This window comes from Delphinus delphis, chromosome 5 (genome assembly GCF_949987515.2).
Source record: "Delphinus delphis chromosome 5, mDelDel1.2, whole genome shotgun sequence".
In the NCBI taxonomy this organism is placed as follows: Eukaryota; Metazoa; Chordata; class Mammalia; order Artiodactyla; family Delphinidae; genus Delphinus; species Delphinus delphis.
In genome coordinates, this window is record NC_082687.1 from 32239466 (window position 1) to 32266493 (window position 27028).

At 42.2% G+C, this 27028-nt stretch overlaps 1 long non-coding RNA gene across 1 annotated transcript; it reads left to right on the forward strand.

The window, feature by feature from the left end:
• The first annotated feature begins 9418 nt into the window (after nucleotides 1-9418).
• Nucleotides 9419-25538, forward strand: LOC132425335 (uncharacterized). Its single transcript, XR_009519423.1, has 3 exons — nucleotides 9419-9529; nucleotides 20358-20492; nucleotides 25334-25538. It is a non-coding gene; the product is annotated as an uncharacterized lncRNA (long non-coding RNA).
• The last annotated feature ends 1490 nt before the right edge of the window (nucleotides 25539-27028 follow it).

The window sequence follows — 27028 nt, forward strand, 5'->3', positions numbered from 1 at the left end:
CCCTTACCATGCTGGCAGCCTGATCGTGGACTTCTAGCCTCCAGAACTGTGAGAAATAAATGTCTGTTGTTTACAAGCTAATCAGTCCGTGGTATTTTGTTCTAGCATCCTGAATGGACTATATTCTGTATGATTCCATTTTAAAATAAAATACTAGATAAACGGGCTTCCCTGGTGGCGCAGTGGTTGAGGGTCCGCCTGCCGATGCAGGGGACGCGGGTTTGTGCCCTGGTCCGGGAAGATCCCACATGCCGCGGAGCGGCTGGGCCCGTGAGCCATGGCCGCCGAGCCTGTGTGTCCGGGGCCTGTGCTCCGCAACGGGAGAGGCCACAACAGTGAGAGGCCCGCGTACCGCAAAAAAAAAAAAAAGACAGAGGCAGAGATTGGAGTGATGCAGCCGTAAGCCAAGAGCTGCTGGCACCCACCACAAGGTACAAGAGAGGCATGGAACAGAGTCTCACCAAAGCTCCAGAAGGAACCAACCCTGCCAACACCTTGATTTTGGACTTCTGGCCTCCAGAACTGTAAAACAATAAATTTTTGTTGTTTTACACTTACAGTAATATGTTACGGCAGCCTTAGCAAACTAATGCAGGGCCCCTAGGTATTTTTATTCCTTACTATCCTTAGCTGGTTATAACTCTATGTCTTCTTTCTTGTTTTTTTGGCTGGTGCCACGTGGCTTGTGGGACCTTAGTTCCCCAACCAGGGATTGAACCCGGGGCCATGGCATGGAGTCCTAACCACTGGATCGCCAGGGAACTCCCCTTATACCTTATTTCTGCTGTTTGTTTTTCCTTCTTGGAACTAGTCCTGTTAGAATTTTATTTCCTTGGTATTTGGCTACTTCTACCTAGATGGCTATTCATTAACTTCTCTAACCTTCAGTTTCCTTGTCTGTAAAATGAGTGTGAGTACCTGCTGCCTAGGGTTGGTGGGGAGGATTAAACAAGTTAATATATGTATATGCTCTTATAACAGCACCTGGCATATTGCAGATGCTGTATACATATTTTTACCTCTATTCTTAAGTTCTGCTCCCACTTCTGAAGGGGTGGCTCAACTTGTAGCTTCCTAAAAATTGATGGTATCTTTTCTTCCATCATATGGGTAATTGGTGAAAACACTGCATTATTCTTGGAAGGACCTTTTCTTATGGGTCCTGGGCTGAATTCTGAACTAGGTTTTCAGCAAACCCCCTCATGATCTTTACAAACTAATTGAAAGCCTTTGTGGTGTCAAAGCTTGTCACGCTTTAGCTCGATGGGCTGGGTGAGTAGATGGGCCCGAGGTCATTGCTTGGTCCACCATATAAGTCAATTTACCTCTCTTTTCCATGACTACAGCCTAACTTTAAGCATTATTTTGCAAATGTGGGCCATTGCTCATTAGGGACACAGCAAAAGACTATAGGAGGCTTGTAAAAATCCACCAGCGTGGTTGGAAAAATAAAAGTATGTTCATGTTGATGTGTGGTTAGCAGAGTCCTCTTCATGGCCCATCTTCATATGAACCTGACCTTAACCATTACCATTGCTGTCTTCCTCAGAGAAGTACAAAGATGTCAAATAGAATAATAATATTGGAACATCCACATAATTAGTTATAAATGCCTCATCTGCAAAGAACAAGTGAGTTGGATGATGAAAATTTAGTGGAATGTGTTTAGAACTTTTCATCTCTTTAAGAGGTTGTGGGCAGACCAAGAATGAATGATTTTTATCCATAATTGACAATGCATTAAGGAGCAGCTAAGCAGAACAAAATCAAAAGCTTTGTCAAGTTAAAAAAATATTGTAACTCTCATTCCTTCTATCTACAAAGTCCTTCAATGTCACTGATGGTTAAATTTCAGCTTCTCCTCTTTATTAAGCCATGTTGCCTATTGATCACTTATATTTCCCTAAAAAGAAAGTAAAGGATTTAGCCTTAGAAGTTTATAATTTCCAGAATCTTCTGAGAAGACTTAAGGCGTCTGACCATTCATCCATATTTTACCCAAAGGACCTCTATTTTGACTACTCAATTCCATTAACTGTATGCTCTGCTAACATGAGAATCTAGTATTATTTGTGCATCACTTTAAAAAATATATCAGTAGACCATTTAATAGTTTTCCTTCAGTATAGTGTGTTGTATGTTGGCAACTCAGGGGCTTGATAATAAGAGAACTGTGGGATGTTGAAGTAAGTCAGTTAATTGAGGCTTCAGCTCTTAGGAGGGTTGGGTGAATGGGTAATTGAAGCTTCAGGTTGCCAAGAACTGGATGACTAAGAGGTAGCTGTTTCGGATCAAGGGTAAAATTTTAATTGGATGATGAGCGTTCTCAAAGGGGGTATAGCAATTTTCTGAATTGCATAATCCAATGGTTTGAAACTTAGAAAGTAATGATGTCACCTCCCCATCTTTTAAAAGAACATACATGTCCCTCTGTAATTATTTTTTGTGTATTATGTTTAATAACAGCAATAGGCCAATGTCAAAGGATACAGGGGTCAGGAAAGACCAGGCCTCAGGGGTGTGTGGGACAGCATGCTCAGAGACTTTCAGTCCTACGTGGTTGTGTTTTCTTGATTCACAAGTTATAATTTCTTTCTCACCTTTGATAGAGAGTGTGCAAGTGGGTCTCCTGGCACCCACTGCCCAACAGTATCTGATGCGTAACAGATGCTGGACAATACACAAATAATGAATGATTGAATAAAATAAATCTTCTTTAAAAATTTTTTCATACATATCGTTAATTAACTTAAATGTGAACGGATTAAATGCTCCAACCAAAAGACACAGGCTCGCTGAATGGATACAAAAACAAGACCCATATATATGCTGTCTACAAGAGACCCACTTCAGACCTAGGTACACATACAGACTGAAAGTCAGAGGATGGAAAAAGATATTCCATGCAAATGGAAATCAAAAGAAAGCTGGAGTAGCAATATTCATATCAGATAAAATAGACTTTAAAAATAAAGAATGTTACAAGAGACAAGGAAGGACATTACATAATGATCAAGGGATCAATCCAAAAACAAGATATAGAAATATAGATATATATAGGTATATGCACCCAACATAGAAGCACCTCAAAACATAAGGCAACTGCTAACAGCTATAAAAGAGGAAATCAACACTAACACAATAATAGTGGAGGACTGTAACACCTCACTTACACCAATGGACAGATCATCCAAGCAGAAAATTAATAAGGAAACACAAGCTTTAAATGACACAATAAACCAGATAGATTTAATTGATATTTATAGGACATTCCATCCCAAACCAACAGATTACACTTTCTTCTCAAGTGCACATGGAACATTCTCCAGGATAGATCACATCTTGGGTCACAAATCCAGCCTCAGTAAATTTAAGAAAATTGAAATCATATCAAGCATCTTTTCCAACCACAATGCTATGAGATTAGAAATGAATTACAGGGAAAAAAACGTAAAAAACACAAACACATGGAGGCTAAACAATGCGTTACTGAATAACTAAGAGATCACTGAAGAAATCAAAAAATACCTAGAGACAAATGACAAGGAAAACACGACGATCCAAAACCTATAGAATGCAGCAAAAGCAGTTCTAAGAGGGAAGTTTACAGCAATACAAGCTTACCTCAGAAAACAAGAAAAAATCTCAAATAAACAGTGTAACCTTACACTTAAAGGAACTAGAGAAAGAAGAACAAACAAAACCCAAAGTTAGTAGAAGGAAAGAAATCATAAGGATCAGAGCAGAAATAAATGAAATAGAAACAAAGAAAACAATAGCAAAGATCAATAAAACTAAAAGCTGGTTTTTTGAGAAGATAAACAAAATTGATAAACTATTAGACAGACTCATCAAGAAAAAGAGGGAGAGGACTCAAATCAATAAAATTAGAAATGAAAAAGGAGAAGTTACAACAGACACCACAGAAATACAAAGCATCCTAAGAGACTACTACAAGCAACTCTATGCCAATAAAATGGACAACCTGGAAGAAATGGACAAATTCTTAGAAAGGTATAACCTTCCAAGACTGAACCAGGAAGAAACAGAAAATACGAACCCACCTATCACAAGTAATGAAATTGAAACTGTGATTAAAAATCTTCCAACAATGGGCTTCCCTGGTGGCGCAGTGGTTGAGAGTCCACCTGCCGATGCAAGGGACAGGGGTTCGTACCCTGGTCCGGGAAGATCCCACATGCCACAGAGCGGCTGGGCCCATGAGCCATGGCTGTTGAGCCTGCACGTCCGGAGCCTGTGCTCCGCAATGGGAGAGGCCACAACAGTGAGAGGCCCACATACCGCAAAAAAAAAAAAAAAAAAAAAATCTTCCAACAAAAAAAAGTCTAGGACCAGATGGCTCCACAAATGAATTCTATCAAATATTTAGAGAAGAGCTAACACCCATCCTTCTCAAATGCTTCCAAAAACATTGCAGAGGAAGGAACACTCCCAAACTCATTCTATGAGGCCACCATCACCCTGATATTGAAACCAGACAAAGCTACTACAAAAAAGAAAATTACAGACCAATATCACTGATGAATATAGATGCAAAAATCCCCGACAAAATACTAGCAAACAGAATCCAACAGCACATTAAAAGGATCATACACCATGATCAAGTGGGGTTTATCCCAGGGATGCAATGATTCTTCAATATACGCAAAGCAATCAATGTGATACACCATATTAACAGACTAAAGAATAAAAACCATATGATCACCTCAACAGATGCAGAAAAAGCTTTTGACAAAACTCAACACCCATTTATGATAAAAACTCTCCAGAAAGTGGCCATAGAGGGAACCTACCTCAACATAATAAAGGCCATATATGACAAACCCACAGCAAACATCATTCTCAATGGTGAAAAACTGAAAGCATTTCGACTAAGATCAGGAACAAGACAAGGATGTCCACTCTCGCCACTATTATTCAACATAGTTTTGGAAGTCCTAGCCATGGTAATCAGAGAAGAAAAAGAAATAAAAGGAATACAAATTGGAAAAGAAGAAGTAAAACTGTCACTGTTTGCAGATGACATGATACTATACATAGAGAATCCTAAAGATGCCACCAGAAAACTACTAGAGGTAATCAATGAATCTGACAAAGTTGCAGGATACAAAATTAATGCACAGAAATCTCTTGCATTCCTATACACTAATGACTAAAAATCTGAAAAAAAATTTAAGGAAACACTCCCATTTACCATTACAACAAAAAGAATAAAATACCTAGGAATAAACCTACCCATGGAGACAAAAGACCTATGTGCAGAAAGCTATCAGACATTCATGAAAGAAATTAAAGATGATACAAACAGATGGAGAGATATACCATGTTCTTGGATTGGAAAAATCAACATTGTGAAAATGACTATACTACCCAAAGCAATCTACAGATTCAATTCAATCCCTGTCAAATTACCAATGGCATTTTTTACAGAACTAGAACAAAAAAATCTTAAAATTTGTATAGAGACACAAAAGATCCTGAATAGTCAAAGCAGTCTTGAGGGAAAAAAAACAGAGCTGGAGGAATCAGACTCCCTGACTTCAGACTATACTGCAAAGCTACAGTAATCAAGACAGTATGGTACTGGCACAAAAATAGAAATATAGATCAATGGAACAGGATAGGAAGCCCAGAGATAAACCCACACACCTATGGTCAACTAATCTATGACAAAGGAGGCAAGGATATACAATGGAGAAAAGACAGCCCCTTCAATAAGTGGTGCTGGGAAAACTGGACAGCCACATGTAAAATAATGAAATTAGAACACTCCCTAATACCATACACACAACTAAACTCAAAATGGATTAGAGACCTAAATGTAAGACTGGACACTATAAAACTCTTAGAGGAAAACATAGGAAGAACACCCTTTGACAAAAATTATAGCAAGATCTTTTTTGATCAACTTCCTAGAGTAATGGAAATTTAAAAAATAAGCAAATGGGACCTAATGAAACTTAAAAGCTTTTGCAAAGCAAAGGAAACTACAAATAAGAGGAAAAGACCCTCAGAAAGGGAGAAAATATTTGCAAACGAATCAATGGACAAAGGATTAATCTCCAAAATATAGCTCATGCAGCTCAATATTAAAAAAACAAACAACCCAATAAAAAAAATTGGCAGAAGATCTAGACATTTCAGCAAAGAAGACATACAGATGGCCAAGAAGCACATGAAAAGCTGCTCAACATCACTAATTATTAGAGAAATGCAAATCAAAACTACAATGAGGTATCATCTCATACCAGTTAGAATGGGCATCATCAGAAAATCTACAAACAAAAAATGCTGGAGAGGGTGTGGAGAAAAGGGAACCCTCTTGCACTGTTGGTGGGAATGTAAATTGATACAGCCACTATGGAGAACAGTATGGAGGTTCCTTAAAAAACTAAAAATAGAATTACCATATGACCCAGCAATCCCACTACTGGGCATATACCCAGAGAAAACCATAATTCAAAAAGACACATGCACCCCAATGTTCACTGCAGCACTATTTACAATAGCCAGGACATGGAAGCAACCTAAATGCCCACTGACAGATGAATGGATAAAGAAGATGTGGTACATATATAATGGACTATTACTCAGCCATAAAAAGGAATAAAATTGGGTCATTTGTAGAGACGTGGATGGATCTAGAGACTGTCATACAGAGTGAAGTAGTCAGAGAAAAACAAGTATTGTATATTAACGCATATATGCGTAACCTAGAAAAATGGTACAGGTGAACCAGTTTGCAGGGCAGAAATAGAGACACAGATGTAGAGAACAAACATATGGACACCAAGGGGGCAAAGTGGCAAGAGTGGGTGGTGGTGTGATGAATTGGGAGATTGGGATTGACATATATACTCTAATATGTATAAAATGGATAACTAATAAGAACCTGCTGTATAAAAAAGTAAATAAAATTCTAAAATTAAAAAAAAATTTTTTTCAGTATACTCGTGGGATGACCTTTCAAGGAAGGCTCCTGTTGACTCCAGAAGATAGTGAAGCTATAAAAAGTAAGATAAAACATAAAATTCACCATTTTAAAGTGAACAATTCGATGGCATATAGTATATCTGCAGTTATGCTACCACCGCCTCTATCTAGTTCTAAAATAAACTCTGCATCCATTAAGCAGTTTCTCCCCCTTCCCTGCTCCCTCTAGTCCCTGGCAACCACCAATCTGTGTCTGTCCCTATGGACTTACCTGTTCTGGATATTTCACATAAATGGAATCGTACCATATGTGACCTTTTGTGTCTGGCTTCCTTCATTTACTATAATGTTTTTGAGGGTCATCCATATTGTAGTATATATCAGTACCTCATTCCTTTTTATGGTTGAACACTATTGCATTGTGTGTATGTACCACAATTTGTCCATTAATCTGTTGATGGGCCTTTAGAATATTTCTACCTTTTGGCTATCTGTGAATAATGCTGCTATGAACACGAATATACATGTAGTTGTTTGAGTACCTGTTTTCAGTTCTTTTAGCTACACACCAAGGAGTGGAATTGCTGGGTCACATGGTAGCTCTATGTCTGACTTTTTGAAGGAATGTTTTCCACGGTAGCTGCGCCATTTTACATTCCCACTAGCAATGTACTGTACAAAGATTCTGGTTTCTCCTTAGCCTCCTCAACACTTTTTTTTTTAATAGCCATCCTAATAGTTGTGAAGTGCTACTTCATTGTTTTGATTTGAATTTCCCTAATGACTAATGATGTTGAGCGTCTTTTCATGTGCTTGTTGGCCATTTGTATATCATTTTTGGAGAAATTTCTCTACAAGAATTTTGCCCATTTTTAAATTGGGTTGTCTTTTTGTTGTTGAATTGTAAGTGTTCATTGTATATTCTGCATACTAGACCCATATGAGATATATGATTTGCACATACTTCTCCTATTCTGTAGGTTGTCTTTTCACTTCCTTGACAATGGACTTTGATACACAAAAGCTTTTAATTTTGATGAAGTCCAATTTATCTGTTTTTTTCTTTTGTTCATGCTTTTGGTGTCCTGAAGCTTTTTTTATGACAGAGACTTAATGCTTTAGAGGAAAACTAGACCTTTTCCAGAAGGTAACTTTTACTTTAAAATCCAGAGCCTTGCAAGTACAGATGTAACAGCTCCTTTGGAATCAATGGAAGAATAGAAGGGTCAGAAGCCACCTCAAGCACTGTTTAGAGAAGCTACTAGAGGAATCTCACTTCAATACAAATTAAACATCAGTGGCAGAATCATAAATATTTTAAAATTACCATAGATCAGAAAGGACAGTGTCTTTGAATTATTATTTTTAAAATCAAAGTCAGAAAGCTTGATACAAAATTTGTGGAAATGATTATACTGAGTTGGCCAAAACGTTCATTCAGGTTTTTCCATAACATCTTATGGAAAAACCAAAATGAACTTTTTGGCCAACCCAGTATTTCAACATTTTTCTGTTTCCATGCTAGTTAATTTTGATAGCTACTGTGCTTCCCTTTATAAATAAGGAGACTATTCCAAATTGCAATGACTGTATTTTTCTCAAAGTTTGTTTGCCTATAATTTACCTGATACCACAAATCAGCCAAATGGATCTTAACTTTATTTTTACCTCAGTGTATTATTTAGAAATATATACAGGGGAAAAGAAGCCACAGTTTATTTTCTGGTTCTTGTTTATTGTCATAGGGTATTGGAAGGTTAAGCTGATCTAGTAGCTTTACAAGCAGAATGTAGTTAAGCTCAGAAGAGAGAAAACAGCCACTGTATTTGCCTTCTCCCAAACTAACTTCTGTGTCGTGTGCGTAAGTATGATCAGATTAAGTGAGCATTTTTTTTTAATGTGAGGCATTTATATTTGGGGAATAAAATAAGCCCACTTCTCTGGGTTTTGAAGACAAATGTATCAAATGAAGCCTTTTCTCTGTAGATGTAGTGAGTACGTCTCATCGGATATTATATTCAACAAAATAAGTGGGTCATGAAAGCATTGTCCTTGGGCTTTGTTCCTTTCCTTTGTTCTTTGATTGAAAAATTCCATTCTACCCAATGAATACTACATTTTTTATCCCCAGGAGACCAGAGATGGCTAGTGCAACACAAAAGTCTGTGAGTTCTAAAAATATATATTATTATGTGCGAGGCATACAAACTCCTCCTTGAAAATGCTCTGCGAGCGGTGATTAAGCTTTTCAACTTGGACCCCTTTCATGCTGCTGGGCTGGGCCTTCCAGTGTTCGCTCTCTGTCTCCCCTTCTTCAAAATGAAACACAATATCTTAAGCTAACAGAACCCAAAGAGGCTGATCATTGGCTCCCATTGTCCCCTGAGGCTGCAGCCCCGCCCCCTTGGCTTGTGCTGACAAGCTGTTTATATTTTTGTAAGGGCCACCCTTTAACTGGGCAGCCTGATGACTATAATGGGCCCGATTGTCTGTGGGCTGCAGAGAGCTAAGTCCCCACATCTGAGGAGGCTGGGGCTCGTCTCTGATGCACTGGAGTGGCTGATATGGGACACTGGTAAGGGCGCTTCTAAGTGTGTGGTGATGCTTTTTCTGGGTTGGCTGGTTGATCCTGAGCACTGTTTTGGAGAAACAAGTTGTGATTGAATTGCTAGCTTTTTCCTGGTTTTAATTTTCTGCCTGCTAAAGACGGAAGGAAGAGATTGGTTCTCTGAATTTGCAGGCGAAGCTCGTAGGGATCCCTGTCAATGCTGACAAGAAAGGAGCAGGGAAGGAAAAAACTGGGGAGAGATGCAAGCAAGCGGGTTTGACACCAAAGCAACACGGAAGCGGCAAAGCGTAGGGCTACTTCGGTGATGCTGTGAGACTCAAAGCCTGTTTTATTTTCTAACTTAGCTGTTCACAGACGGGAGTTTAGCTTTGCCACTGTGGGGTTTCTGTAAGCCAGCTGTTAGCCCGTGTAACTCAGCTAACCCGCTTTGAAAGGGTCTAAGATCTGCTGGTGTTTTCAAAGGGCAAACCGTAGTAGTCTTGTTTGCCATAAATAGTTCTATTCAGAAATTTGGGAACGGTTTAGAGCTGCAGGCTGTAAAGTTTTATTGCCCCATAAAAGTGCTCAGAGGGTACTAAAGCCGGCTGCAGTGGGGCTCAGGAATGACGGAAAGCCCCCAGCGATTAGAGCATTTGTCCTTGACTAGCCAAGAGAGAAGCCTGTGGAGCCAGAGGACATCACGTGAGAGGTGGGGCTGAGCCCTGAAATGGGTTTCGCTAGCGCTCCTGGGGCTCTGTCTGGTTTCCGGCATGTCAGTGAGCGAGGGCAGAGGACTGTTCATCGGTGCCTGATTTCATCACCCTGGATGTCCCCCGTGGCGGAGTAGACACCTCTCCTAGGGCAGAGGGCCACACGAGGCAAGGGAGGAGGTGTGCTGTTGCTGGGCGGTCAGCAGGGGCGAGCGGATGGACCATCATTTTCTTTCTTATTCTCTCTGCCCACCAGCTAGCTAGCTGTTTTAAGATCCACAGTGCATCCTGCAGTGGAGGCAACTCTTGTGCCAAACGCTTATCGAAGAGGTGCTAGGGGCTCCTCACATCCCAAGACGGGCAGGGTTAGGAACCAGGATGGCTTCACGTTCTTTCCTTTTCTGTCCTGCCGCCCTCTTCTTCGTCCTCCCTTCCTCGCTCAGACATTTACGGATCCCTAGTTACTATGTGCAAGTCCCTGGGGACATAGAGCTCAGAAGCATGGTGTCTGCCCTGGAAGAATTCACAGTCTGTTGGAGAACCACCAGGGCAGAGTTATGATAGAAATATGTACAAGGCACGGTGGGAGGGTGGGAGGGACCACCCTTAGCCAGATTGGGGATATCAGTGAGGGCTTTGTGGAGAAAGGGAGGATTCCAGAAGGGAGTCTTGAAGACGCAGGGGGAGTGGGTCAAATGGACATGGAGGGAAGGGTGACTAGTGCTAGAAGTCTCTGATGTGGTCGGTCAGTGGTGGGTCTTGTGAATATCTGTGTACCACGGCTGGAAACCACTGAGCCAAAGGGTCCAGAGGTAGGAGGCAGTATTCAGGGAACAACTAAACTGCTCGTTTAGTGTGGTTGAAACCTAGCATGTGAGTGAATGAGTGATCCTGGCTGAGATGAAACTGACAGAAAATGAAGCCAAAGAAAATTGTTCCATAAAGATGAAGCAAAGTGGCAAGATCTTGACACCTGTTTTATCAGGGTAGTAGATATTTAGGGATCCGTCATCTACTTTTTTAAAAATATAAATTTATTTATTTATTTATCTTTGGCTGCGTTGGGTCTTTGTTGCTGCGCGCAGGCTTTCTCTAGTTACAGCGAGCGGGGACTACTCTTCGTTGCAGTGCACGGGCTTCTCATTGTGGTGGCTTCTCTTGTTGCAGAGCACAGGCTCTAGGCGCGTGGGCTTCGGTAGTTGTGGCATGCGGGCTCCAGAGCACAGGCTCAGTAGTTGTGGCGCACAGGTTTAGTTGTTCCGCGGCATGTGGGATCTTCCGGGACCAGGGCTTGAACCCGTGTCCCCTGCATTGGCAGGCAGATTCTTAACCACTGCGCCACCAGGGAAGTCCTCCATTATCTACTTTTGTGTTTGTTTAAATTTTTCATAATAAATTTTGTAAAAAGTAGAATGTACCAAGACTAGAACATAGCTCAAACAGAGCTGAACTTGAATCCCAGGTCTTCTGGTTTCTAGTGACTACTGGAGACCTTGTCAGGTACTGAACCCCTCCAGTTCTCATTTTCCTCACCTGAAAATGGGAGTAATAATGTCCACCTCACTGGGCTGTTATGAGGACTGAGATGATAGAACATGCAGACATCCCTCCATAGTGTTTGGCATGGAATCATACCTTTTCCCTCTCAGATGAACCGTCTCATCCATTTTGATTGAGGTTTCCAGATGATGCTGTAGAGGGTTCCAAGCAGGGAACCTTGAAATGTTCTGTGAGCTACACAAGCAAGAATTGAGCTGGAAGCACATCTGGGGCTAGACAAGTGGCCTGAAAAACATTCACACCACAGACTGACATGTGTGAGTTTACAAAGGTTAGCCCTGCAGATGGCTAAGGGCCAGAGAGCCCAGTGACCTTGGCTCTCCCAAGGCCTCCCCACCTAGAGCAATGGAACCCCAATTTGATTTACATTTATAATCCCTTGCATTCCACGTATTCTCTACTTAAATTGTCAAGTGAGACACACTCATGCCACCACTCACATGCAATTAATGATAACTAATAAGCATGCAATTTGGTCATCCTGGGTGTTAAAAGGACCCATCAAGAAAGATGGAAAGCAGATCAGAACCATAGACAGGGATTTCATCCCCTGGGGAGCCCCTGGGAGCCATTTAGATAAGCATCATCTCACCTCAAGCCAAACCTGCTGGGAACAGGATCCCTTATCACACCGGCAGTCCTGTTCAGCCTTTCAAGGAGAGCATTTCCTGGTATGTAGGTCTTTAACTACCAGGTGTGTTTGCCCACTCTTGGCCCTTGCTTTCTAGTACCATACCTGATGAGTCAACACTGAGGGAACGGCACACTTCACGTTTTGCAACTGTTGTGCAAAATAGAACTTCAGTGAAATTCCTCAACCTGTTGACTGTACAGAAACTGCAAGGAGCCAAAGGGCCAACCTCTGACTTTACAAACACCAGATACGCTTCTTGACACCCGTCTCTGGAACTAACTTGGCAAATGCTGTCCATCCTTAATGGTTGTGTAGGAGGGAGGTATTTAACTCTATAGCATGCTCAAAGCCTCGGTACAGACCTAGTCAGGGCAGACCGTGTCCAATGTGTGTTCTTCAGTGTGTTAGGGAGCTGAGCCTATCTTCACTGAGATCCCACCAGGGACCCTCCAAGGACAGAGTTCTCATTGGGTGCGTTTTCCCCGCCTCCGACTTCTCCCGTTCTGCCCACAAGGGTAAAACAGAGTTCACGCTGAACTTTGAAGCTGTAACCTGGCCTCAGAACTATGTACCATAAAGAGCACTCACGTGTCTTCCAAAGTAGTTTCAAGTCCATATAGTTTCCTAGTTGCAACACTGGGTGATTTCACTTTAACTGCAGGAGCTCTAAGCAGAATCTTTCTGAGGAGCCTCTTCGTGCAAAAGCCCTGTGAAATCTGCGAGGCCAACTCCTTCCGTGGTCCTCAAGCGCTCCGCAGGCACCTGGACCATCCCTGCATTTCCAGGACTGCCCAGGAGAGCCGAGTCTCTTTGCTATGTCACTGACACACGGGTTCTTTCGCTGGGAACCAAGCGACAAGAACCAGGACTCTTAGGATGCAGGATTCTTGTCCTGTGCTTCTCACTGGATGGTTCTATTATCTTAAGAGCATTGTTAAGGAGAAAACAGCAGCCATCGTTAATTTCTCAGAAATGTGGCCCATTTCAGTATACCCTCAGGGAGGCTAGCTATTGTGTCTTCTGGATACTCTCTGTGATCTGGGCACGCTGGCGGTGGGGGGCAGCATAAATATTAATTAATGCCCGTCCATTAGGAAAAGAAAATGGAAAGACCCCTGTAGCAGTGACCCTACAAGCCCCAGAGGCCTTGCTGGAACTGTGACAAGGAAAGGCAGTGACACAGCCTGAGAAAAGCAGCCTTCTTCCCACACTCAACTCAGGCACTGAAGCAGGGGTGGCATTGTCTGCGCTGTCGCTGGCGGGCGGGAGGGGTCCCTGGCAGCCGCCCAGCATCCCCCATCGCTGTCCGGTGTATTCAGGTAACGCGGGCCTCCTTGCCGACCGACTGGGGCTCCCCAGCTGCCTTCTGCACATAGACCTGGGGCAGGATCCTCGGGGGAGGGAAGCTGCTGCTAGGGAGGGGACCTGGGCTCAGGGCAGAATAGGGCCGGTGGAAGGAGGGCTTGGCGACCGCTGATCCTTGCCCTTTCCAGGAATTGGAGTCACTGGGTCAGAGAAACGTCTCAATACCTTCCGGGTTTCCAAGGCTGGTTGGAAACCTGCTCCTTTAGGGTGGAAACCACGTCCTTGTATCCGCACCCTTATGAGGGTTTTAGGATCCGGGTGGGGAAGGGAGTCCCATCAGAGCAGCTCCCAGTTCTTTCTGTGGAAGCTGATACTGCAGATCTCCTCCCCCAAGTGGTTGTAAATCTCCCTTCTCCTCCATTTTTGTTCTTTAGTCTCTGAAAAGCCTGAGAAGGGGATGGGGGCGGCAGGCAGGGAGAAGAAAAGAGGCGGAGGGGGGCGGGGCTGAAGAGGAGGAAAAGCTTCCAGCTCCTTCCTCTCTCCAAGGCTTGTTTGTTACTGCGGTGGGAGTTTTTGTTTGGGGGCCTTTCGTTTTTCCTTTGAATCAAAGCAATCCGTTCTGATGCATCCCGTGGAACAACTCTTTCCAGCTCGTAGCCCCCAGGCCGAGGCTTGTGTCTCTAATTCCTTCTATTAACGCCAGAGGAACTTAGGTTTTGTTCTGATCTCCTCCAATTCCCAGGCACGTACTTTCCCAGCCCTGGACTGGGAAGCTTTGTGCGTGTGGTAGATCACAGAGCCGTCAGGCTCCAGCACTTAAAATGGAGGGACTAACACTGATTGAGCACCAACTGTATGCCAGGGACTGTTCTAAGTGCTTTGTGTATATGAACCAGTTACCCCTCCAAGGTAGGTATTATCATTCTCTATTTTCAGGTGAGGAAACCAAGCTTGGAGAGTTAAGAAAATTGTCCAAGGTTGCACAGCTGGTCAGGGGCAGGCTGGCATTCTGGCTCCGGAAGCTGCATTTTTAACCAATATGCGATACCCCCAGGGATGCGTTGTATTCTTTCGTATGTATACAGAAGAGTGTATGTATTCAGGCCCCTATTTCTGGTTATTTAACTTCGTTCAAAATTTTTTCCTATTATTGATAATATAATGATGAATGTTTCTGTAATAATAGCTAATAATTCTTAACATTTATTGAACTGCTAACGGTGACAGGCACTGTTTCAAGTTCTTTATGCATCGTAACTATCTTAATCTTTGTGACTACTATTAGTACTGTTTAATCAATGAGAAAAATGAGGCCAGAGCAGTTGGTTAAATATTTTGTCCCAGGTTGCACAATTAGGAGGTGGCAGAGTTATCTCAAAGCTGTTGGTCTTATGATGCTGTCTAGACATAGGTCTGTGACCACACTTCTGATATTGCTTCAGGAAAGATTCTGAAGCTGGAATTACTAGGGCAGAAGATAGAAATATTTTTAAGGATCTGGATATATATCACAAAATTATTTTCCAGGAACACTGGATACTTATGCTAATTTGTATTCCCATGAGTGCTATGCAGTTGATTAAGGAATCTAAAGAGTTGGATGAGCCCCTGGGCGATGTGTCCATAAACCTTTTGGATTTTGTCAGTTAATCCAGGCATTTACTATCATTAATGATATTATTTTTATGAAAATAAAATATATGTCTGCCTCAAAACTACATTTCGGTGGGAGCATCTGAGGTGCTGGTAATGTTCTATTTCTTGATCTGAATGGTGTTTACCCTGTTATCACAAGGATGAGTTATCCTTGTGATAATTCATGAAGCTATTGCCTTAGAACTTATGCACTTTTCTGTTTGTAATTTATACTTAATAAAAGTTTATTTACACACTACTATGTGTAAAATAGGTAAACAACAAGGACCTATTGTATAGCACAGGGAACTATATTCAATCTCTTTTAATAACCTATAATGGAAGAGAATCTGAAAAAGAATATATATAACTGTATCACTTTGCTGTACACCTGAAACTAACACAACTTTGTAAATCAATTGTACTGCCATTCTAAAAATTTTAAAATTAAAATTTATTAAAAAAAAACTATCAGGGACTTCCCTGGTGGTCCAGTGGTTAAGAATCTGCCTGCCAATGCAGGGAACACAGGTTTGATCCCTGGTCAGGGAACTAAGATCACACATGCCACGGAGCAACTAAGCCTGTGCGCTACAACTACTGAGCCTGTGCTCTAGAGCCCGTGCACCACAACTAGAGAGAAGCCCAAGCACCGCAACGAAAGATTCTGCATGCCACAATTAAGACCCGTCGCAGCCAAATAAATAAATAAATTTAAAAAAAAACGTTAAATATAACCTTTTGGAAGTTAGGGATAGAATACATTGGAATCCATTGTAAAGAATAAGAAAATGACTCAGTCATCACCATGTTTTCTCCACATGTTGGATAAAAGGAGATTTTACAAGAAACAGTTTCTTGATTCCTTTTTTTCTCATCTCTAATACGAGAATTGAATAGACATTAAACCACAACATTCCTAAGAAATACAGTTCTAAAAAAGTCCTTTGCCTGTTTCTATTGTTTTTGTTTTGTCCAAGAAAGGTTTTTTCTTTGAAACTTCAGAGGTATGACACAAATTTAAAATAGTCAGAGTTATGATGAATGAGTTTTTGGCAAGGACTTGAGAACAATGATTATGACCCCAGAGAGAGTTGTTCTCTTTCTGTCTTTGCTTTCTAATGTGTTCTTCCTTAATATTTGGTTTTGAGGTACTGGGTTCTGATATGGCCTGATGCCTCTATTCAGCAATGTCCCTAAAGACTCAGGTACATCTTTCCATGGCTAATGGATCAGCCCAAGAAGATCAATATATGATCATTTCAAGAAAACATTATAAGAAAGTATGCTCTTACTCTAATGGAAGCCAGTTGCAATTTCCTTATCAATTTCCCAATTGTTGTAAAATATTATTTTAGTGCTTATTTCCCTCTGCTGACTTTATATTCGATCTAAAATTAATTATTTAGCCCCATTCAATTTCTTAGTTCCTGGACTCCAGTTGTAATTTTTATCAGTTTTTATTCCTCTGCCACAGAGGACTGAAGTGGCTGCAGGATGAGGACCTTCCATGACAAGACAAAAGGAGCCATGTTTCCCAATTCTCCCTTTAGCTTCTACCCCCACCCCCTGCCAAAGTCTCAACGTGAGATTCTGTGAGTTCTTTTATTGAGTTATTAATATTCCTTTATTTAGACTGACTTTCTTCCATTTCTACCAAATATCTCACCACTGTGTTAGTCTGCTCAGGGTGACATCACAGAACACCGTAGGCTGGGTAGCTTAAACAACAGAAATGTATTTTCTCACAGTTCTGGTGGCTGGAAGTTCAAGATCAAGGTGCCCACATGGGTGGGTTCTGATGCGAGCCCTCTTCCTGGTTAGCAGATAACAGCCTTCTCACTGTGTCCTCACATGGTCTTTTCGCTCTGCATGTGGAGAGAGAGAAATCTCTGGTGTCCCTTCCTCTTCTTATAAGGACACTAATCCTATTGGATTAGGGCCATACCTTATGACTTCATTTAACCTTAATTACTTCCCTAAAGGCCCTGTCTCCAAATATCCCTGAAATAAATGGGGGTAAGGGCTTCAACATATGAATTTGAGGGAGGGCACAACTCAGTCCATAACGTTACCAGAGTCACTACAATTAAAAGTAAGCTTTGTTGGGACTTCCCTGGCAGTCCAGTGGTTAAGACTGCGCACTTCCAACACAGGGGGTGTGGGTTGGATCCCTGGTTAGGGAACTAAAACCCCATGTGCTGCGCAGCCTAAAAAGAAAAAGAAAAATTAAGCTTTGTTTTCCCTTTCAAAGTAGGTCTTTTTTTCCCCCTAGTGTTTCTGTTAAATGACATTGAATTTTTTAATATGTAAAACATTTTTGGATTTCTGCTAACCGTACTATGGGAATCCAGACATAAAGAAGACATAGACCCTACTCAAGTAGATGCCTCCAGGAGTTTATATAAAGTAATGAAGGAGATGATTGCATGCACAAAGAACCAGAATACCTAGAAGACTGGAGATTCTTTAAAAGACACCGTGCTATGCTATGGGATTCAGAGGAAAAGATTATCCTCCTCCAAGGGCCACCATTTGAGCATCATAATCAGGGACAGGCAGGCTGTGGACTGGGGAAGATATAGACAAGGCCACACCAGGCTTGTCTGGTGCCACAGCAGGTGCCACAGCAGGAGCAGGCACCAGGAAGCAGGAAAGTGCAGTGCAGTTGGAACTGAGGGAGTCAGGAGGGAGCACTGTGGAGGCTAATCTTAGGGCATAAGAGCAGGTTGGTCACGCTCTGAAATCAGCACTTAAAAAGAGTCACTGTGACTAAATGGCCCTTGACAATCTGGATATTTTGTCTCAGTAATTCTGATGCCATCAATTTTTTCTCCAAGGTTGCAACAGACCAGTTTCTTTGTGCACCAGATGAAGTATGTAGCTGGCTGTGCTGTGTGTGGGAGAGGGAAGGGGAGACAGAGGAAAATGAAGGAATGAGACTGTATCTTCAAAAAATAAGATCACACTTACCTGCCGTGGCAGGATGCTCACACAAAGAAAGCCATGAGAACACCAAGACTAGCTGAGAGAACAGCAGAGTCTTTCCAAGCTCCCCCCCACCAAAATATTTCACTTACAACACTTGATGTAAACATATGAACTGGCAACATGAAGAAAATATTCATGGAAGGGAGCATATTCAAAATGTTCCACATCACTAGTGATCAAATAAATACAAAATTTAAAAACAATGAGTTACTGTTTTCTCCTCATCAGATTAGCAAATATTTTAAAATGATACTGCTGGTGAGGGTGTGTGTCTCATGGCACACATTGCTAATGGGAATGTAAAGTGTTACAACCTTTCTAGAAAGTAATTGCGCAATGTTTTACTCTCTTGAGAGCCCCAGAAATATTAATACACCTTGATGGGATAATTCCACTTACAGGAATCTATGCTGAGAATACAGAGGTGTGGACAAAGGTGTGTGTTTAACAATTTCACTGAAGTTTAATTTATAATAATTGGAAATTTAGAAACAATCTAAATGTGAACTCTTGGAAAATTGGCTGCATAAATGACGTATTAATTAATGGAATATTCTTCAGCTGTTTAAAATTGTGTTTTCAAATAATTTTACTGATATAAATTTTCATATTATAAATATGTTTTAAAAAAGCATTTTCCAAAATTATGTATGTAATAAAAATATGCATGAGAAAAAATAGAGATAATAAATTGTAATGATATTTATTCATATTGCAAATATTTATTAAGCATATGTCTGGCAATGTATTCGTCTGTAGGTAGTGGGTCTATAGATGATCTATTTTATTCTTTATACTTTGCTGGGTTTTCCAAATTTTCTAGAGCATTTAATTGCTTTTTGTCCGAAATATGCATTTTAATAAAACCTTTCTTAATAAAACCTTTCTATCTTTTAGGGCCCAAGTCCACCCTTCCATAAAGTATTTCGTGGTTACACTAATAGGAAATAACCTCTAGCTTTTCTATGACTCTTTCATACTGACCTTAACATATATGGTCTTGAATTGGAGCTGCTGTATGTATGATGTTCATCCCAACTGGTTTGGGAACTACTGGAGAACAGGGATTATGATTTAGAGGTCCTGAGTATCTAAGCAAAAGCCTAGCTCTCCTTCCCCACCTTCCATAAAGCCTTTCCTTCTACTTGAAAAAGTGGGTGATTTTTTTCTTCCCTTGAATTCTCAAAACAGCTTTTATGCCTCTTTTATTGGAGGTCCATTCTGCTTTGGATGATAGTTAATTGTGCTTGTCTTGACCCCCTATTCGTCACCCAACTCCTGATTATAGGAAATGTATCTTGTTCCTCTCTGTGCCCAGAGCAGTGCCTTGTATAAGGTGTGTGCTTAATAGACAGTTGAACCTATAACTGAATGTGTATTGTGTTAGAGAGTGTTCTAATTTCATTCTTTTACATGTAGCTGTCCAGTTTTCCCAGCACCCACTTAATGAAGAGACTGTCTTTTCTCCATTGTATATTCTTGCCCTCTTTGTCATAGATTAATTGACCACAGGTGCGTGGATTTATTTCTGGGCTTTCTATCCTGCTCCATTGATCTATAAGTCTGTTTTTGTGTCAATACCATACTGTTTTGATTACTGTAGCTTTATATTATAGTCTGAAGTCAGGAAGACTTATTCCTCCAGCTCTGATTTTCTTTCGCAAGATTGCTTTGGCTGTTTGGGGTCTTTTGTGTCTCCATACAAATTTTGAAATTTTTTGTTTTAGTTCTGTGAAAAATGCCATTGGTAATTTGATAAGGATTGCATTGAATCTGTAGATTGTCTTGGGTAGTATAGTCATTTTGACAATATTGATTCTTCCAACCCAAGAACGTGATGTATCTTTCCATCTCTTTGTGTAACCGTCAGTGTCTTTCATCAACATCCTAAATGTTCAGAGTACAGATCTTTTGCCTCCTTAGGTAGGTTTATTCCTAGCTATTTTATTCTTTTTGATGTGATGGTAAATGGGATGGTTTCCTTAATTTCTCTTTCTGATCTTTCATTGTTGGTGTATAGAAATGCGACAGATTTCTGTGTATGGACCTATGACTGAATGAACATGGGCTCTTTCCAGCTATTTCCAACAGGTGCCCTGCAGTTAGCACCTGCTCAGAAGAGTTGCAGACTGCTGTACAGGCCCAGGAGCAGAAGGTGAGATCAGAGATGGCTACAAAGACTAAGTAGCCCCAAAGCACTGAGCAGTGGTAGTCATGAAGCCCAACCCCCCAGAAGAATCTGCCAGGAAATAACTTCACCTTAGACCTGCAATGCCCTCAATACTACTCTTTAGCTCCTCTCTGGGTCCTGAGAACTTCATCTGTAAAGCTTTGCCTTCTTTCACCATTTCACAAACTCAGAGGTGAATTCCCCAAAGAATTCCACTCCTCCAGTCATAAATTGAACATCATAGATTTGCCCTGCTGCCCATTTCAGGCCCTAATCCCCCAAAGGTGGTCATTAAGAGAAAAGTTTAAAATCAAGGACTGCATAAATATAATTTTAGAATAAAAAAACATAAGGAAATAAGGCACAAGATTTGGTTCCATGGAACTTGCGTTTATTGTGCTCCAAATTTTTGCAGAGCCTTGTCCTGGGCACTGAAAAGAATCCAAAGATTAAATAGGACATTGATCTCATTCATTAGATCCCGCATGAATATACGGCACTGTAACAGGAAAGGGGGGAGTGGAGGGGAGGGGTGGGGGGGGGGGGTCACTGCACAGGGCTGCAGGGGTCTGCAGGGGTCTGGATAGAGGTGGAAAATAAATGGAAGAGCTGCTGGAAGTTATGCTCATAATTGTGGACATTGATACTTTGGGTCTGTGCCCAGGAAATGTAAGATGTGGGTGTAAAAGAGTTCTGAGCACAATTTTCAATGTTTGTATGGGGGCTGGGTCCCCCGACACCACCAAGCAATTCTCTGCAACACCAGCAGGGTGTCCTACAATTCAGCTCAATACTGACACTGCTACCTAGAGAGAGCATCAGACTCCACAGGTTAAAGGTTTGGTCGCACAAGACTACACCCCCCCACACATCCCCCCCCCCCTTCCATCCCCTTCTGAGGCCAGTCACAAGTCCAGGTTGTCAGCTATGCTTCTGGTCCACCAGCTACAGACAAGAGGTTTCAACGACCCCCTCCTTGGGCTCGATTAATTGGCTAGAGCAGCAGCCCACAGAACTCAGAGAAACATTTTTCTTGCTCGATCACCAGTTTATTACGAAAGGCTATAACTCAGGAACAGACAGATGGAAGAGATGCACAGGGCAAGGTGTGGGGAAAGGGTGAGGAGTTTCTATGCTGTCTCCAGGCGCACCACTCTCCCCAGATCTCCATGTGTTCCCCAACCTGGCTCTCAGAACTGTGTCCTTCTGAGTTCTTATGGAGGCTTTATTACGTAGGCACGACTGATTAAATCATTAGCCATTGGCGATTGATTCAGCCTCCAGTCCCTCCCCCTCCCCAGAGGTCAAGGTGTGGACTGAACATTCCAACCTTCAAATGACAATGTTGGTTCTCCTGGCAACCAGCCCCCATCCTTAGGTGTGGTCCAAAAGTCACCTCATTAACGTAAAAAAAGACATTCTTAAGGGTCTCAACACTTAGGAAATTCCAAGAATTTTAGGAGCTCTGTGCCAGAAATGGAACGAAGACCAAATATGTATTTATTGTAAATCACAATATCATGGGGTGGGATTCAGATAGAATAGGAAAGGCTTTAGGAAAAAAAACAAAAAACAAAATTCTAAGGCAATATTGGATAGAATGTGTGATGTGAGACAGGTTGTTATAGAAAAAAAAAAAAAAAAAGACAGAAAAAGATGGTATTTAACAGAACCCAGCGCATCTGTCAATGTTCTTAGCTACTGTCAACACTAGTTAGTTTGAGCATAAAAGGAAGTTGTTAAAGAATATTAAAACACCATCAAGAAAGTGAAAGAACAACTTACAGAATTTAAGAAAATATTCTCAAGTCATATTCCAATAAGGGACTTGTTTCCAGAATATAAAAATTAAAAAATAAATTTAAAAAGACAATTAAAGGGACTTCCCTGGTGGCGCAGTGGTTAAGAATCCGCCTGCCAATGCAGGGGACATGGGTTTGAACTCTGGTCTGTGAAGATCCCACATGCCGCGGAGCAACTAAGCCCATGCACCACAACTAGTGAGCCTGCACTCTAGAGCCCGCGTGCCACACTACCGAAGCCCGCACGCCTAGAGCCTGTGCTCTGCAACAAGAGAAGCCACCGCAATGAGAAGCCTGTGCACCGCAACAGAGAGTAGCCCCCCGCTCGCCGCAACTAGAGAAAGCCCGCGTGCAGCAATGAAGACCCAACGCAGCCAAAAATAAATAAATCAATAACAAGACAAAAATGGGCAAAGAGGGCTTCCCTGGTGGCGCAGTGGTTGAGAGTCCGCCTGCAGATGCAGGGGACACGGGTTCGTGCCCCGGTCTGGGAAGATCCCACATGCCGCGGAGCGGCTGGGCCCGTGAGCCATGGCCACTGAGCCTGCGCGTCCGGAGCCTGTGCTCCGCAACCGGAGAGGAGAGGCCACAACAGTGAGAGGCCCGCGTACCGCAAAAAAATGATGATTGCACAACAATGTGAATGAATGTACTTAATGTCACTGAACTGTACACTTCGAAATGGTTAAAGTGGTAAATTTTATGTATTTTTAACCACAATTAAAAAAAATTTTTTAATGGTTAAAGGATTTTAATAGACATTTTTTCAAAGAAGATACACAAATGGTCAAAAAGCACATGAAAAGATATTCAACATTATTAGCCTTTGGGAAATGCCAATAAAAACCACAATGAGATACCACTTTATACCCAGTGGGAAATTGGAACCCTAATATAATATTGCTAGTGGTAATGTAAAATGATGTAACTGCTTTGGAAAACAGTCTGGCAGTTCCTCACATTTTTAAACATAGAACTACCACATGACCCAGTAATTCTCCTCCTAGATATATACCCAAGAGAAATGAAAATATATTTCGGACAAAAGCTTGTACACAAATGTTCATAGCAGCATTATTCATACTAGCCAAAAGGTGAAAGCAATCCACTGATGAACGGGTAAACAAAAGGTAGTATGTCCAGACAATGAAATACTATTTGGCAAAACAAGGAATGCTGTACGGATATGTGCTACAACATGGATAAATCTTAAAAAATTTTGCTCAGTGAAAGAAGCCAGACACAGAAGGCCACGTGGTGTATGATTCCATTTATATGAAAAGTCCAGAATAGGCAAATTCACAGAGACACAAAGTAGATTAGTGGTTGCCAGGGGCTGGGAGGAGGGGGAAATGGGGAGTGAGCAGTGTGTGAAGTTTCTCTTCAGGGTGAAGAGAATGTTCTGGAATTAGATAGTGGTGATGGTTGCACTACCTTGTGAACATACTAAAAGCCACTGGATTGTACACTTTGGTTTTTTTTGAAGATTTTTTTTTATTGAAGTATGATTTATAATGTGTTAATTTCAGGTGTACAACAGAGAGGTTCAGTTATACATATATATATCTCTTTTTTTTAAAGATTTGTTTGTCTTATAGGTTATTACAAGATACTGCGTATAGTTGCCTTTGCTATACAGTAGGTCCTTGTTGGTTATCTATTTTATATATATGGGTTGTCCACTTTAAATGGATGAATTTTATACTATGTGAATTATATCTCAATAAAAGCAGTTGTGGGCTTGGGTTTTTTTTTTAAAAGAATATTACATGACTCAGAGAATCTTCAAGAAATCCAGAGACTTGCATTTCTTGAAGGCTTGGAGGCTACCCCACTGAGAACAATGCCTGAATGGTATCACAGGATGGTTCCAGGATGAGCCCCAGTACTGCTCCTCCGGGCACAGGCATCTAGGACCTTCACCTCTGCTGCCTCTGGGCCTCCATCCCCTTCTACCAGACTCCATCACCTCACAGAAAGCAGCTTCCTTAGAGTCTGATTTCCCATATTGCTTTCCTCCAGACCGAAGCCTAGCATCTATCCTCCTGACTGCCAGAGCCTAGGCCGCAGTTTCGAGCCCTAACTGCAAAGGAGGCTGAGAAAGCAGGTTGGTTGTAGCAGACGAGTCAAACAAATGTCCACCCACCCCCTCCACTTCCCTCAGGGAGTTTGCTGGACAATGACTTTATTTTATTGTTTTATTTTAATGTTTATTTTTTTTGGCCATGCCGAGAGGCATGCAGGATCTTAGTTCCCCGACCAGGGATTGAACCCATGCCCCCTGCGTTGGAAGGGCGGAGTCTTAACCACTGGACCGCCAGGGAAGTCCCTGGACAGCGATATTAAAGTCACAAAATATTGGAGCTAAACAAGCCCTTTGAAGTTCATGTGTTCTGACAGTTCTCCAATGACTACCACACTGCCAAAGGCAATGGCAATTTCTAGCGCTGTCTTGCCTGACTTTGTAAGCATCTGGCAATATTAATCATTCCTCTCTTAAACATTTCTCTTCACGGTTTGTAGGTCACCCCTCTTGTACCTTTCTAATCATTTTTCTCTCACTTTCCACCCAGAGCTGCTCTCTTTGTCCACTTAAAACTAGTGTTTCTCCACATCTCCAAACTCAATCCTGCTCTTTTTTTAGTCTTTATTGAATTTGTTACAATATTGCTTCTGTTTTATGTTTTGGTTTTTTGGCCAGGAGGCATGTGGGATCTTAGCTCCCCGATCAGGGATCAAACCTGCACCCCCTGCATCGGAAGGTGAAGTCTTAACCACTGGACCCCTGGGGAAGTCCCTTCAATCCTGCTGTGAATTCACAGTGTGAATGTTAGGGGTTAAATTGTGTCCCCCTAAAATCCGTATGTTGAAATCCTAACAGCCAGTACCTCAGAATGTGACTTTATATGCAAATAGGGTAATTTCCGAACAGGAAATAGAGATAAGGGCAGATGTAATTAGTTAAAATGAGATCATACTGGAGTGGGGTGGCCTCTAATCGAGTTATCACTGGTGTTCTCATAGAAAGGGGACATTTGGACCCAGACGCTCACACAGGGAGAAAGCCATGTGATTGAAGTACTGCTGCCACGAGCCAAGAAACTACTAGAAGCCAGGAGAGAGTCCTGGCACAGATCCTTCCCTGGCGCCCTCGGGGGAGCATGGCCCCATTGACACACTGATCTTGGATATCCAGCCTCTAGAACTGTGGGACAATAAATTTCTGCTGTTGGAGTCACCCAGTTTGTGGTACTTTGTTATGGCAGTCCTAGCAAGTGTGAATATCCTTTAGCCCCGTATTTATCTTCTTCTATTATAGGTGGGCAACTGCTTAATTTATGTTTTTAGCCCGTAACACCCCCAAATACCTTATAGATCCATGTGGCAGTGTTGTCTGCTAGGACATTTGCATGTGGATAGCCCACAGAAACTAGAAACTCTTAAACCACACTCGTCATTTCTCAGATGCCACTTGTTCCCCCTTTTTCATTTGTCTCTTGCTGAATCTACCCCATTGCCCACTGTCAGAAACCTGAGTGACAGCCTACAACTCTGCTCCCCCCCTTGTGACGGGCCATCAAATACTAAAGGTTACACCTCTCACCCATCTCTGGAGTCTTTTCTGTCCACCCCAGACCCACCTCCACTCCCTTCCAGATGCCTTCCACAGCGATCTTTCTGAAACACAAATCTAATCAACTCACTTATCTGCTTTAAAAATTCTTCAGAGGGGCCTTATAGCTTCCAAACAAAGGTCAAATCCTGGAGTTTAGCTGATAAGATCTTTATGGTCTGACTGCTTGCCACCCTGGGTAACCCCATCTCTCACCTTTGCACCTTTCGCCTGCTTTCTGCTGACATACAGACGTTCAGATCTCCTCCTACCTGTCTTCATTCTACCTGATGCCTGCTCAGTCTTCAAAACTCAAACGCAGCCTCTTCTGGGAAGCCTTCCTTGATTTCCAGCATGATTCAAAACCTGCTTCTGGGTGCCAGTAACCCTCTGAGCGTAGACTATTACAGCAATTTCACAATGCACTGCAATTGTTGGTTTCCACCCCCTTTCTCTCTCCCCGCCCCCCGCCCCGCTACTAGTAAGGCACTTGAGAGTAGAGACTTCAGGCTTTTTCCAACTTTCTTTTCACAGCCTAGTGCCTGGTACACGCAAATGTTTCCAGGTGGAAGGAAGGGGAGGGGAGAGAGGGGGGGAGACTCTCTACCCTAACCTGTTTTACGGTGTAAAATATAAGACCTTGAGACGCAGTAATTTCTCCTCATTTTCGGTGACGATTGTGTCCTCGTTGACTCATTGTCAGAATTTACTGAAAGTAAACGCAGAGATTTTTTTCCTGTCTCACTTTCAGGAGTTGTGATTGCTCTGAGTAATGAGCCATTCTGTCCTGGAGACTGGCCCTTTGCAGCCAGGGCAAACTGAAGTCATTCCCCCGAAGGCACAGACTTTGCAGCGTGTTTACAGGGCTGGGGGGAGGACGCGTGTTCTGGAGTAGCTCTGAGAACCGCGCCCACCCTTCTGCCCGGGGACCGCGATTGGTCCTCCGCCGCGGCGGGCCGCGGGAGCCCGCAGTCAGCGCGCGCGAAAAGCAGTCAGGAACCGGGCGCCGCGTTGCGTGTGCTCTGCCTGCTGCGTGTGCGGAGATTAGCGGCCGCGCCGGGGGCCGGAAACGCGGCGGGCGCTGGGCAGTGCGTAATCCAGGATTT